The following is a 13328-nucleotide window of genomic DNA, read 5'->3' as shown; positions in this document are numbered from 1 at the left end:
TGCACTGTGATCTCTATCCTTCTGATCAAGTAGCCTTTTGAGGTATAAGTAGTGTATTAAATAACAGCTTATCAGTACTAGATTAGTACTGATAAGTACTGATAGTACTAGATTACTGGTTCTCTGTCATGGTCACTGGATTCTGAGGCCAAAGAGAACACAAAGCTGTGCTCTAGAAAAGTCAGGTTTTTTGACTAGAGATGAGTAATTCTGGGATGGGAAAGCAGATAGACCTATTCTGAAGCTGACTTTTTAGAGGGTTTCTATTGAAATGTTAGGTGGGAATGATTGACTTCTTATTGTGAAACAGTTGTGTCCATGTGGGAGCATGGTCCATAATTCTTGTCAGATGTGATGAATTGCTCAGTGTTACATAAACCAATACATTTTTAGTGATCACTCCTGTTGTAGTAATAGTTACTTCCTAAATCTAGTAGTCTTACACATTTACTGCAAATATTTCTAGGAGGAAAACTTTTCAAGCAAATAACGTTAGAACTCTGTGGGGTTAATCTTATTTCAGATTCACATAATACATTGGTTCAAGTAACTCCTTACGATGAAGCTCAGGACCCAGTCCAGCTCTTTGGACAGTGACTGTTGCGCAGCCTCCCTGCCCCATGCTACTACTGTTCCAAATCTCATGGAAAAGGGCAAAGTCTGTCCCAAGTTATGTAGTCTTAAATCTCTGCTTCTGGAGTAGGAAAGCCCTGCTGAAGGGTGGCAGTTGTAAGTGCCAATAGGTTTCACTGTGTTGCTTTTATTTTCTGAAATGCTTCCCTTCATTTGCTCTTTCTCTGGAGGAGGAAGTGGCCGTGCATAAGGACTAGTTAACATATCTCTGTTTATTATTGTTATTATTTTGGCAGAGGTTGGTCCTTATTTCACTCCCACCTGGGTGTGGAGATGCCAGACTGATGATTTGTCCACTGAAACCGAACCAAGCCCTCTGACAAATGAAAAAGCTATGGGGAAGGAGTTCCCAGTCTGGTCAAAAGTTTTGGAAAAGTTTAATTCAGGTGAATCTACTGGCCAAGAAGCGCAATATTCCCTGATGACCTTTTTTTCTTTTTTCCCCCAGATAATTAAAAAGAGATCTTGTTCTCTGGGGTCCTCACTGAACAAGAAAGAACAAAATCACCATGTTTGTTTCCCCCAAACTATTGTGCAAACGTTCCCACGCCCAAGACATACTTTTCCAGCTAGTCTCACGTTTTTTTTTTCGAAGGGCGGTTTCTTTCTTCTCTAATTACTTTTTCATAAATCAAGTGAAGCCTTTACACAGTCAGAGAGCATTAATCACCTTATATAACTTCATAAAAGCAGAAAGTAAAGAAAACACGAAAAAATATGGTAAGTAATAAAACAAATAAAGTATGATGTATGTTGTATGTGAAAAGAGCAGCAAGGTGGAGAAGTTGCTCTTGATCTGTCACCACATCCTCAGATGTATCATGGAAGTATAGGTGAATCCATCCCACCTGGATGTTATCCAAAGATGTAATCCATCTAAAACACAGTGGAATAAAAGCTTATACATCACTACGAATTTGTTCTTCTGTAGGTATAGATTTAAGAGGTAACTGAAGTGTGACAGACTAGTAAAAAATAAAATAAAAAAATAATTGGACAGCTAAGCACATGCTCTGCACCCACATGAAGCCAGAAAAAACTTTTAGTGTGACTTCACTGGAAGATGAGAACAGCTATAAGGACTCAGAGCAAGGCATGTTTCGGCTTCCTGTCTTGAGCAGTGGCCATACCAAGTGCCTGGGGTAAAGTAAGAACAGGGTATGCATACATGATGTTTCCATGTGACATTTCTTTCCTACTGGAGATTGGATCTGATTCATGTGGTCCTCTGAACCTAATGCAGCTCATCTAAATGCTTTCAATAGAACTCTTTCAGGTTATTTTTCAGTCTCCCTTTAAATATACTTAAATTTGCTAAATCCCCAGTGTCTGCTGGCAAGGAGATCTGTAAGATAAAGAGCATGAGAATCTGTCTCTTGCTTTATTTGAAGGGGGGGGGGAAACACTACTTTTGGAGCTGTTTGGAAATTTTCCTTGAGAACTGATGAATGAAGAATGGCTTCAACAAAAAGCCAAACTCTTAATGGCAATCAGTATTGCAAAAATCACATTACTGAGTTTCTATTCCTCGCTTCATTTCAGCATTGACATATCACCAAAAATATACCTCTAGGTTTCATCCTTGCCTTGAATGAGAAATGTTGATGGATTGCAGACATGTTACTAGCTGACTAAATATTAGTAGCCTTATTACAAAACATCCAGACTACCAGCTTCTCTGATGTTATGCATTCTAAATAAGGTCCACTCCCTTCTGAAGTTTTCTGTCACTTGTATACACAGATACAACATTTTTGCATGTACACAAAAAAAGATATCAGTTTGACTCTTTTAATCTTGATTTCTTTATTTCCCAGTTTAGCATACAAGGAAGGCATGAGGTATCTCTGCAGTGAGGGACCCATCACAAATTTTGTATTTGGAGCTGAGCCTCAACCCATCTGTGGTTGTTGTGGTCAATCCTAAGCTCTTTAAGTCGATGAACCCCTGTCAACCTTTGATATGCCTTGCCAACTGCCCATCCTCAGGCAGGGCCTGAGACATGAGGAGATAAAGCAGAGACATGAGGAGTTTCTGCCCATGTTGTACAGAACTGACAGGTTCATATATATGTTGCTGTTTAGTGCTTTCCTAGGTCGTGTGAGGACTGTTTGTTGGGATTTCAAGAACGTCAAGTGAGCAATCAACAGCGTGGAAATTGGAGCAATTTACAAAAGTTCAAATTGTTGTTATTAGAAATCTGCTTTACTTCTTCCCAGTACTGCTGAGTGCCTGGTCAGTTCTGCAACAGTTCTGTAGGGAACTCATTTTAGCAGAAGGTTAAACTAGATGATCTCCAGAGGTTCCTTCCAACCCCTAATATTCTGTGATTCTGCAATATACGGCAATAGTTCTTCATCAGCAAGTGTGACGAAGTTAGTTCTGTTCAGCCAGAGACAGGAGCATGTGGCTCCTGAAACCCAATTATCTGAAAATATGCTTATTGCATTGCTAATAAGGGAGGGAAATAGTGCCACTAGGTGCTGGCTTCAGCTGCCTGGCTGGGAGTATTCTGGGAGATGCAGAGAAGCATGTTGGTGCCTCAGTGATGAAAGAAAATAAGGTTATGGGGTTGGTGGTCTGTGAAAAAGCAATAGAATTAGATTTGGTCCAGAAGCTAAAACAATACATACATTAAACACTTTAGGTGCTGCTACAAAATGTATCTAGCTCTGTATTTATTTACTTTTAATATACAAAACAGACTGCAGACCTTTTGTATGAGATTATGCTTACCTGTCTTCCTTTCTATTTAAGGAGTATTACGCAGTGATTAAAAACTGGGATCATGGCTCTCACTGAGACAAAAGTAAGTGCCTCATCAACTAGCAGTCTAATTATCGATTTGAGATTGTGTAAGAATATTCTAACATATTCAAATTTTACTTGCTTATAAACTTTCTGCAGTAGCTGTGCATTTGTAACATTTGCCTCTGAAGTGCTCTCAGCAGCTCTTCCTTTGCTCTGTCATTTTGCCTGGGTCAGAGCAGAACAAATGTTCCAGAGTGTTGAGCTTTACTGTTCCTCTGCTCTTTGGAGTTAAATAGGTCCTAATGCTAAAGAGAGAACACACCAAACCACGAGCATGTAGGAACAGCACATTGTCAGCTTTGGGAAAGTCAGAAAGCCTGTTTGCAAACCCTTGCAGATGGGTTAATGCTGTTGCTAGGAAAAGATTTGCCCTTTTACAGATCTGAAGGGAGGTAATGCTGACGGTAAGGAGAACAGACCTAGCAAGATTTTAAGTTTTTGTGTGACTTTTATTTCTGGAAAAGAAAGGGCATTGGCAACAACAGCTGCCTGTAGCACATCTTCCCCTTTTTTGTTGTTTTTTAATTTTTTTTTCCACACTTGACCTCTAATATGGATTCCAGGCATGATTCAGCAAATGGGAAAGAAGATTTTTACAGACATGGACTGGCACAGTATTAGATAAAAAAGAAAAAGAAAAACCCTGGAATAACATAATGGGCTCTCTTTGTCTGAAGCATATACAATACGGGTATAAACAAACATGCATAAGCCCTAATTTAGAGAAGATCTGTTGGGTTCTTGCAACTGCAGAGAGTTACTTGCTGGGAAGGCAGATTTGGAGTAATGAGGCTTGCTGCCCTAACTCCAAGAGGCTCCAAACTCACCTCTGGGCTCCACATGGAAATTACAAAACCACTACTGTGCATTATCTGGATATTTGTTCCTATTTGAGTGCATGGCCAGGAGACAGAGAATGATTTTGTGGTCTAGAAATGCCAGAAATGGCACTGACAGCTGCACTACTTTTCGACTTCCTCTGAAGCGCTCACTTTAGATTTAGATCTGGGGCAGCATTTTTATACAGAGAAACAGATTTTTAAAGACAACACTAAAACCTCAGGAGAATTGGCAGCCTTTCCTCGTGCTCCCCTAAAAGATATATATTTTTCTAAACTGTATGTGTTGTGTATATACACGCATACAGGAGCTATTCACCTCAGGTAGGCAGTTATGAGGTCCTGCTGCGCACCGAGTTAAAAACAGGCTGGGCAAACATGAGTGCAAGGACAGAAGAGAAAAAACTTCAGATGGAGATAGAAACTGGATCAGTGTGGGAGAGAGAGTTTTTTTCCGATGGTTCTGAGAGTAGGTGGTGATTGCATTTTAACATATGATTAGAACAGCTTCATGTGGATGCTGTTGAAATCTAATGGACAGTGGATAATCTTCAGCAACTTAAGTGAGACTTAAAATGACGAATGCCTCCTTTTGTTGGAATGGTGGCACTGTGTTCCATGTTATTGGTCAAAATAATATATACAGCTGATGAGAGCAATACTATGTTGACAGCGACGTTAGAAATAAGCCTGTAAATTAATTATGGATGTCAGTGCAGACCCTCGTAAAGCAGCATTTTTCTTTTTACAGGTTTAAAACTCCAGAAGCTTGAGCCCATGGTTTCCACGCCTTCTCCTTCTCATCTGTACTAATTGAAAATTTTCTTTTCTGCTTCAGAAAAGACTCATTTTATATGTAAGATCAGTTCCAAGTGTTTTTCAGCACCATATATATCCTCCAATGACCCAGAACTCAAATCTATTAATTTTGTTGCTTCTGCAACTCTCAAAGAATAGTAGAGGAGGGACTTCCAACTGGAGAGCACTGTTGATGTGCACAAAGATGTGAACGTAGCTCCCATTCCTACACGGAAGTTTTAATAATGCTTTCACTTTCTCTTAAGATTATCAAGACTGGAGACTGATCCCTTGTGATCCCTGTGTTAATTGTGCTGTTTATGATAATAACGTTCTTGATTATTTTGGATGATTTGAGTTCTGAGACTTTTCTCATACATATGTGAGTGCTTCTGCATGTTTTAAGATATGAAAATTGCTCTGGTGTATTCCTGTTAAATTGCATGGTAATAACTATAACAATATCCCACATAAATTATGACTGTGGAGACTTACCTACTTGTCCTTGCCTCAGCTAATTATATTTCACCCCCATTCACTTTTTTTCGTGCAGTCACTTCAAATGTGTATTTTTTGGCTCTCTAACTCTGTAATAGCTATAGCGCATTCCCTGATAGAGTGGGTTACAGCTACAGGGGGAAGTCTTGCTGAACTAAATGTTCAAGACATTTTAGTCTCTTGACATACAATCCTCAAGTAATTGTGTGGTAAGCACTCTATTTTAATGAATAAATGCTTCTAATGCATTGTTCAAATGCCTGAGACCTGGACATCTGGGGAAAGTCTTAGTGCAGCAGTAGTTCAGCACAGGTTAGACCTGTTACCTCGTTTTTCAGGGCCAGGCTATGAGTGTTTGACCAGGTGTCAGGTCCATGCTCTCTATATCATGCACGATGGGGAATGGTCTGACCAGAAGGGCAAATGCTCAAACTTGCCTTGCGTCTGTTGAGGTCCTGACATTACCCAGCTGGAACCACAAATGCTGGGCTCACGCTCAGACTTCAGAGCTGTACAGATCTATGCTTTTAACAGGCATCAGCTTATCAAGATTTATGTTGAAGACCATTGATACGGAGGGCTTACCAGGAAGCAACAGACAAGAATTCATAAAACTGTAGAATCCTTAAGGCTGGAAGGTCCACTAAGACTATCTCATCCAATCGTCAACCCATTCCCCACCGTGCCCTCTAACTACGTCCCTCAATTCCACATCTCCAGTTTCTTAAACACCTCCAGGGACAGTGACTCCATCACCTCCCTGGGCAGCTTGTGCCAAAGCATTACCAAATTCAAACCCTTACTCAGTGCAAAGCGTCCATTAAGCCAAGATGGCCACCAAACTGAAGGACTACCCAAACACTGGCCAGACTTTCCACTGTTCTTTTCATTTGTAAAGCGATTTACCCTTGGAAGGAACATTCTTCTAGACACAATTGGCTCCCTCCTGGTTTTGCTTTGGGTGGGCGGATGTTCCAAGGCAGCATCACTTGGCAAGGCTCGCTGGGGAGGCCAGATCTGGCTGCACATCCTCCAAAGTCCCAGACAAGCTGAGGCTGTACTGTGCCCATCCCTTTGCCTTCTGGTTTGTGCTATCCCAGAGGAGCAGCGCTGTTATTCAGAGACCTCTTTATTCAAAACTTATTTTTGGATGAGGTTTTTTAACACACTAATACCAGTGCCTCCAAAGTTACAAGCAAGCTGTTAACACTATAGGAAATAGGAGTACTTTCACTGAGGTGAAGATCTCAATTAACCCCTTAGACTTCAAAACCTCTGCCATTTCCATTTCTCCCTTTCTGAAACATTTGTAACTCTCTATTGTACCCCATTTTATCTTGCAAGAATAACAGTAAGAAATTAAAATTCCTCAATGGGAGGAGGGTGTTTTTGTCAAAACACTTGTCAGCTTCACAAACAGTGAGGTATTTCAGTCAGATTTAGAGCCATAATTTCTGAAAATTTTGCCAGTTTTCCTGGTGACATTGTTGCTGTATTAACCTTTCTATTCTCTCTCTGGCTTCTTCTACTGTCAGATATTATCAGAGTCGCTAAGCATCTCACGCATAAAATCAATAGCAAAAGTAAAATCTCTACAGGGGTTCACGGTCTCTGGCAATGCTCCCTTTCCACTGGTAACATTTTTTGCTTAAGTCAGGGCTTTTTGTTTGATTTGAAGAGCAGTGAGGGAAGATGCTAGAGAATAAATGCAACGTTTGAATTGCGTGCGCTGCGCCCGTGACAAAAAGGCTCCTTTGAGATGCTGGCAGATGCCCTGGGGACTCCCCTGGTGAGGTGGCACCACTCCCCACCCAGACCCACTGCCTGAGATGATGTGTGCTGGGGGTGAGGATGCGCTGCATGCCAGCCCCAGAAGTGTTTGATTCCAGTGGAATTAGGCACTTTTCTTTTTTTCTAAACCCCTCTCATCCATCTGCTGAAGTACTTCATGTCTTCATTTGCCTTCTCCACACTTCTGCCGTGTTTCTCCCCTTGGGAATGTTTTTCGCAATAGATAGATGCTTTTTGCTTTCTTCTCACTCTTCCAGCTCTTCCATGCTTTGGATCATTTCCATCTCTCTTGTCTAAAACCTATCACTATCTCCTTTTTGACATGGAGAGAACAGGAGTGCGACACAGATATGGATGCGCCAAGGGTTTAGAAATGGGATAATGATGTTTTGTGTTTCTCATATGATTTTTTTATTTTTCAGTGCACTGATGAACCCTGCCTTATGACAATGACATTGTAGAGGTTTGGGGTTTTTTTTTGTATTGTCATTTGCGTTGCATTTTGGAAGGGAAGAAGTATTTCAGTAACTTGTGAAGCATAAAAGCAGGTGCTGCATCTTTCAGTTTCACAATTTAACCTAAATGGCCTTCTGTGTCATTAGCTTCATGCAGTCCTGCTGAAAAGAACTATAAACTACAATCGAGGCTAGGTGCCTTCCACATTAAATTTCCTGCAGCAACATATGTGCTTGTTGTGTAGCTGAGGCTGATCCAAAGCACACAGCAGTGCTGTGGGTAGGGTCATGCCTGCAGTTACCCCATCGTGTCGCACTCAGAGGAGCTGAGAGCTCCCAGTTACCAGCCCTAATTTTAGATGACTCAAATTTTGGGAAACTCGGGGAGAAAACTGAGTTTTCAGACATTGCAGGCTCTTCATCCCCAGAAAACAAATGTTAGAATTGGCTGTGTCAACTTAGAGCAGCCTCATGGCTGCCCGTGGTTATGCTGGGGCCGGTGCCTTCCTGGCTAGGGCAGCAGCTACTGGTATTTGCTCTCCTATTGCTAGTCCTGGAGCAAGTGTTCTTCGACTGGATTAGAAAATCTGAGACATCAGTTTGTGCTGCTTGATTGGCAGGTTTTTCTTTTACGATACACACAGTAATAGTGGAAGAATGTTTCTGTGGTTCCTTTCCTGCTTTCCCACTAACTTGCACAAGAAAAGCATAGCCCCTACCAATGCTATAAGGTTTGAACATGAGATCATGTGCAATAGCAGCATTCATTTGCTCTCATTTTGTTGAAACAATATGAAAAGACGAGGCTTAATTTGTGAAATGGGCCATCTGTTCTCATACCAACTGCGTAATAGAATGCACAACTATTTCAATTAATATGGTAAACTGTCTTTAAGCACTAGGCATGATTCTGTATGTATTTTTGACTGCAGAAGATGTAAGTGTACTCTGCTCTAATTATTCTTGATTTTACCTCCTCATATTTCCATTTAAGGAAAAGGAATGACAACTTGTCTCACTGGGAGCAAAGTTTGCTCATAGATGGATCACAAATAATTAGACAAAATGGTGCTACAAACTCCAGCAGACAGGATATCTCCATTACAGAGAGTTATGTTGTCATTCCTTTGACCATCCTCCCATCAATCCATCCATCAACAAATTAAAGTTGGCTAAAGAGCCACTTATCTTGAGTGCTTTTTACCCCAATCGCTGTCAATCTAGGTAAATAAATATTTTCCCTAGGCAGAGTTTACATATTTAACCACGTTTTAAGAGACAGGCTCCTTGCTCCTGATGTATGCAGCAAATTGCACATGCTTTTGCTGTGCTTCCTGATTCGTTCACACGTTACACCTTTATTAAATGAACCCTGCCTCCACTTGGCTTGTTTTTAAAGATGGGATGTGGCAATCTGAAAAAATGCCTAGAAATTGGTTTTGTTCTCATAGATTGGAATGGTGTTCCATGCAAGATTCACACCAATAATGGATCAAATGTGTGCATGAAATCAAAAATAAAAAGCAGGGCTTTCTCAGCAAGCCTGCTTTGAGGAATATGGCCATGCTACTGCGTCTGACTTTCATAATTTAAACCATGATACCATAAATGACTCAAGGGCTTCATGATGAACATAAACAATATGAGCAGCGTTACATTTGCAATCTAATAAATATGTATGTGCCAGTGAATACACTGTTAAAGATATTACTTTCTCCCTATTATTTATTTTTCATTTAATTGATACATAGAGCAGTTCACACTCTGCCTGCTGCCTATCAGACACAGGCAAAGGAACAGCGGTCTTAGTTATTAGCATTAATGTATGCCTAGTGCTTTTCAAAAGGCACTCATATGCACACATGCGCATAGAAGGGGTGAAATTCCCCACCTACTGAAGTCAATAGGCTACTTACCATGGCTGTCAGTAATGACGGGGGCTGTTCCCAAAGCCCACTGTCAGTAAATCAAAATATGACCGAGAACAAACGCACTGCTGTGGGCAAAGCTTGAAGATTGTTAGGGGAGCAAGGGAGGAATAATAACCTGGTATTTCCCATTGATCATTAAGGACGACTTATCTTTCCCTCTTAAATACCTTACAATTGTGACAGCTAGCAGGAGCTGGCCGAGGAGTGACACACACAGCTTTCACAATGCTGTTCGTGGGCAGGACCGGGGCCGTAGCTCTGGAGAGCTCTGGGCGCTTTGCAACCTTTTGCCGATGCTGTGTGGAATGCAGGTCCCCATGCAGCAGCAGGGAGCTCAACACTGCTGCCTGTTGTAACCCTGCAGGCTGCCCATGTGCTGCTCCATGCCACTTCACTCCATGCAGGAAGCGGTTTGGTCTCACAATCGCAAAATGAGCAGCTGTGTGTTGTTAGAATTCCCTGCAATGAAGCGAGATGCAAGATAATGCTTTTGCATTGGCAGCATGTAAGTTGGGTAACACTGCACTGATCTTAGTACACGATCTAGAAAAGATAAGCATGCCTCCTCATCAAGGAGTCCCAACGAGCAGTACAGCACTGATGCTTTGTGATCCCTGCTTTTCGTACCAAGGCAGACCACAAACAGCATCTCCTCTCCATGTCAGCATAGCTCACTTCGGGCACCTTCTGCTCACAGGCTTTGTTCCTGGATGCAATAAAAGCAGAAGCAAAGAAGATGGAACTTTCTAAACGTGGCTGCCTCTGAGCACAGAAACATCACCTGAGACTGAAGGTCTCTGCCCTGCCAGATGTTGGTGCACACTCAGCTCCGTCTCATTCCATCTGGCAGTGCTTCACAGGATTCTCTGGAGAGGCTGTGTGTTCCATGAGGGGTGTGAAGGGCTCCTCCTGCCCAGCATCTTGCTGCCACCTCCCTTGCAGGCTGCTGCCCGTGGCCTGTTTGCCAAAGGCAGGAGGTAGTATGGCTGTGCTGCACAAGTCATCCATGCCAGAGTGGTGAAGGAGGTCAAGTTAGGGAGGGCACGTTCCCCATTGACTGACACAGAACAGACGTGTTAAAATAAGTGGCATAACCTTTCCTTACACCCATTTCTCTTCCTACTGCCTGTTTTCTCATGAACTCAAGAGAGTGGTTTGCTGTAATGTGAGGAAAAGTTACAACTTCTCCGACCCTTCTAATAGACACACTAAGTTAAGGGTGGGCGTCTTCCTTTCCTCTGCTGGAGCAGGTCTCAGTTTGCCCAAAGATGAGGTGAGGAAGATGTTCCCAACCTGAGAGTCTTGGCAAGTTGCATGAGATCTCTCTTTGCAGCCTTTCCTTGCATTTCCCTTGCATTTCTTGCATTGTAGGGATGAAATGCCAGCCAGGGCTTGGCTCTTTGAACTGCAGCCACATCTTCAGCCTGGCAGCTTGAGCAAGCCTTTCAAGCATGGATGGCTTCATGCTTGCTGCTAGAGGAGACCTCAGCAGAAGCCAAAGGTGCTAAGATGGCTGAACGGCGGTGCGGAGCGGCCTCCATCTTTTAGCGCTTGATTTCCTCATCTTAACTCCGCATAAACGCTACTTCTGTGCATTTATTTATACTCAAGTTTAAGTGCCTGTGCAAATTATAGCACAGACAGCCAGAACAGAAATGAGGCATTTAAATGGTAAATAAACACTGCTTGTGCATGCTGGTGCTTTTATAAATAATATCCCCTTTTAAGCCTTATTCTTTGCCATACAGAAATGTCACTTTTCAGAACATCTGAACCCAAAGACAACATACATCAATCTCTTTGTATGCTTATTTAAAGAGTGTATCAAACTATTTCTTCAAGCCAAGAGGATCAAATTATCCATGAATTCCAGATAAGCGTCCTTAACACAGAAAATGTCAACAGTTTTCTATAATAATAGTCCCAAATTCAGCAACTAGGGGTCTACAGTACCTCTCTGAGGAGAGACCTGGATTTGTACTCATCTCTGAGAATGTTCTCTATGCTGTACATGGTGCTCCACATGTTTGGCTGCCCTTGCAAGTGTGTGGTGCCTCTAAGGGGGGCCTTTGCTGAAAAAAGCCTGGAGAAGCTCTTGGCAAGCAGGCTCTGCTGCTGTAGCAGAGCCATTCCACACTGATGGTGAAGTGAGGTATGTCAATGCAATGGGGTTTCTCCAGCTTTCAGGTGAGGCAGTTTTTTGGCAGTGTTAATCTGCATTATTACTGCTTGCAACTCTCAGAAACCATTCAAAGTTCCTACCATTACCGCTCCATTAAGTCCTGGTTGTAAATGCAATCCTGCAGTGATTCCTGGTTGGGCTTTGCTGCCATTCATTGGAATGGAAAGCAATATGAAGCCTTATCCATTGCATAACTCTTGAGCTTCTTTCAATGAGTTCTAGATTTAAAACCACCTTCCTGATGTTATTTATCACAACAGTTGCAGTGAACACCTATAAACTCTACCAAATTCTGCCTGGTACCCTTGTAGTAACTTCTGTCCATCGTTACTTCCCAGGGAGACATCAAGTTGTACACCCAAAACATTGTAGTGGGCATACAGGTGGCTCACTGAATGCACCTTCAACCAGCAAACCTCTGTTGTAGCTCCATACTGACAAGGAAGCACTGACCTGACAGAAATGTGTCTTTCCATCCTGGATGAAGAGCACGGTTAAGAGCACCATGCAGTATGGAGCTACACTTGCACTGCAGTACATGTAAAACCTTCCCCGAAGTTGGCAGGGAAGGAAAGTGTCTCTATGACCTTTTGTGCCTAATAAGCAGAGTGTAGTGGTGGATTTTACTGTGGATGCAGTTTTGCCATAAGATTGTAAGATGCAAAACTGAGGGGAAAAAAATGAATACTGGGCAAAAAGGACTGAGGCAAAACACATGAGCGTTATCCAGTCTGCTCCTAATGTGCTCTCTCAGAGTGGATAATAATATAAACATTCATCCATTAGAAAAAAACTACCCTTTACTGCCCCCCATTAAATACATTGGCAGTCCTATTAAAATACAAGTCAGATTTGTGTTTAATGATCTTGAAAGGAAAGTAATTGCTTGAGTATTACCATTCAAATGTTCTTGCAGCAGCATATAATATTTACAGTCTGAGCGGCACTTCTGAGCACGGCACGGCACTGCAGATTGCCCAGCCTCTTCACAGGAACAGCCTGCGTGGCCGAGAGCTCAGCTACGGAAACGATATGCTATCTGAGCACTGTACAGCCTGGGAGAAACAACTTGGCAATGGGCTGCATAATTTTTCAATTTTAATAAGCTCTCGAAAGAAAATCTTTACAAACCCCGTACTTACTGCAGAGGCAGGGCTTGAACACTTGAGCAAGCTGCCAGTGCTTGCTCGGATGAGGAACTCTGGTGTTGCTCCCATGAACAAACTCCTCGTTTTGGGTAGATTTTGTGCCAGCACCAGACACAATGTCATGCTGAGAACAGTAGTATTTTGCTGTACATTTTGACTATTGACAATATCTTACAAGGTGAAGGCATCAAAGATGATTTTGGTTCAGCTATTATATGTTCTCGTGGGAATATCCTCGAATC

The 13328-nt window shown here is 42.1% G+C and overlaps 1 long non-coding RNA gene across 1 annotated transcript in view; it reads left to right on the top strand.

The window, feature by feature from the left end:
* Window positions 1-12434, top strand: part of LOC128085323 (uncharacterized) — a 50639-nt gene extending 38205 nt beyond the window's left edge. The window contains exons 3-4 of the long non-coding RNA XR_008208898.1: window positions 3391-3442; window positions 12277-12434. This is a non-coding gene — a long non-coding RNA (uncharacterized LOC128085323). The remainder of the gene's footprint in view (window positions 1-3390; window positions 3443-12276) is intronic.
* Window positions 12435-13328: the final 894 nt, after the last annotated feature.

Source organism: Tympanuchus pallidicinctus, unplaced genomic scaffold (assembly GCF_026119805.1).
Source record: "Tympanuchus pallidicinctus isolate F22 unplaced genomic scaffold, pur_lepc_1.0 scaffold3, whole genome shotgun sequence".
Classification (NCBI taxonomy): Eukaryota; Metazoa; Chordata; class Aves; order Galliformes; family Phasianidae; genus Tympanuchus; species Tympanuchus pallidicinctus.
Note: the sequence above shows the minus strand (reverse complement) of the source record. Positions and strands in the feature narration are given on the sequence as shown.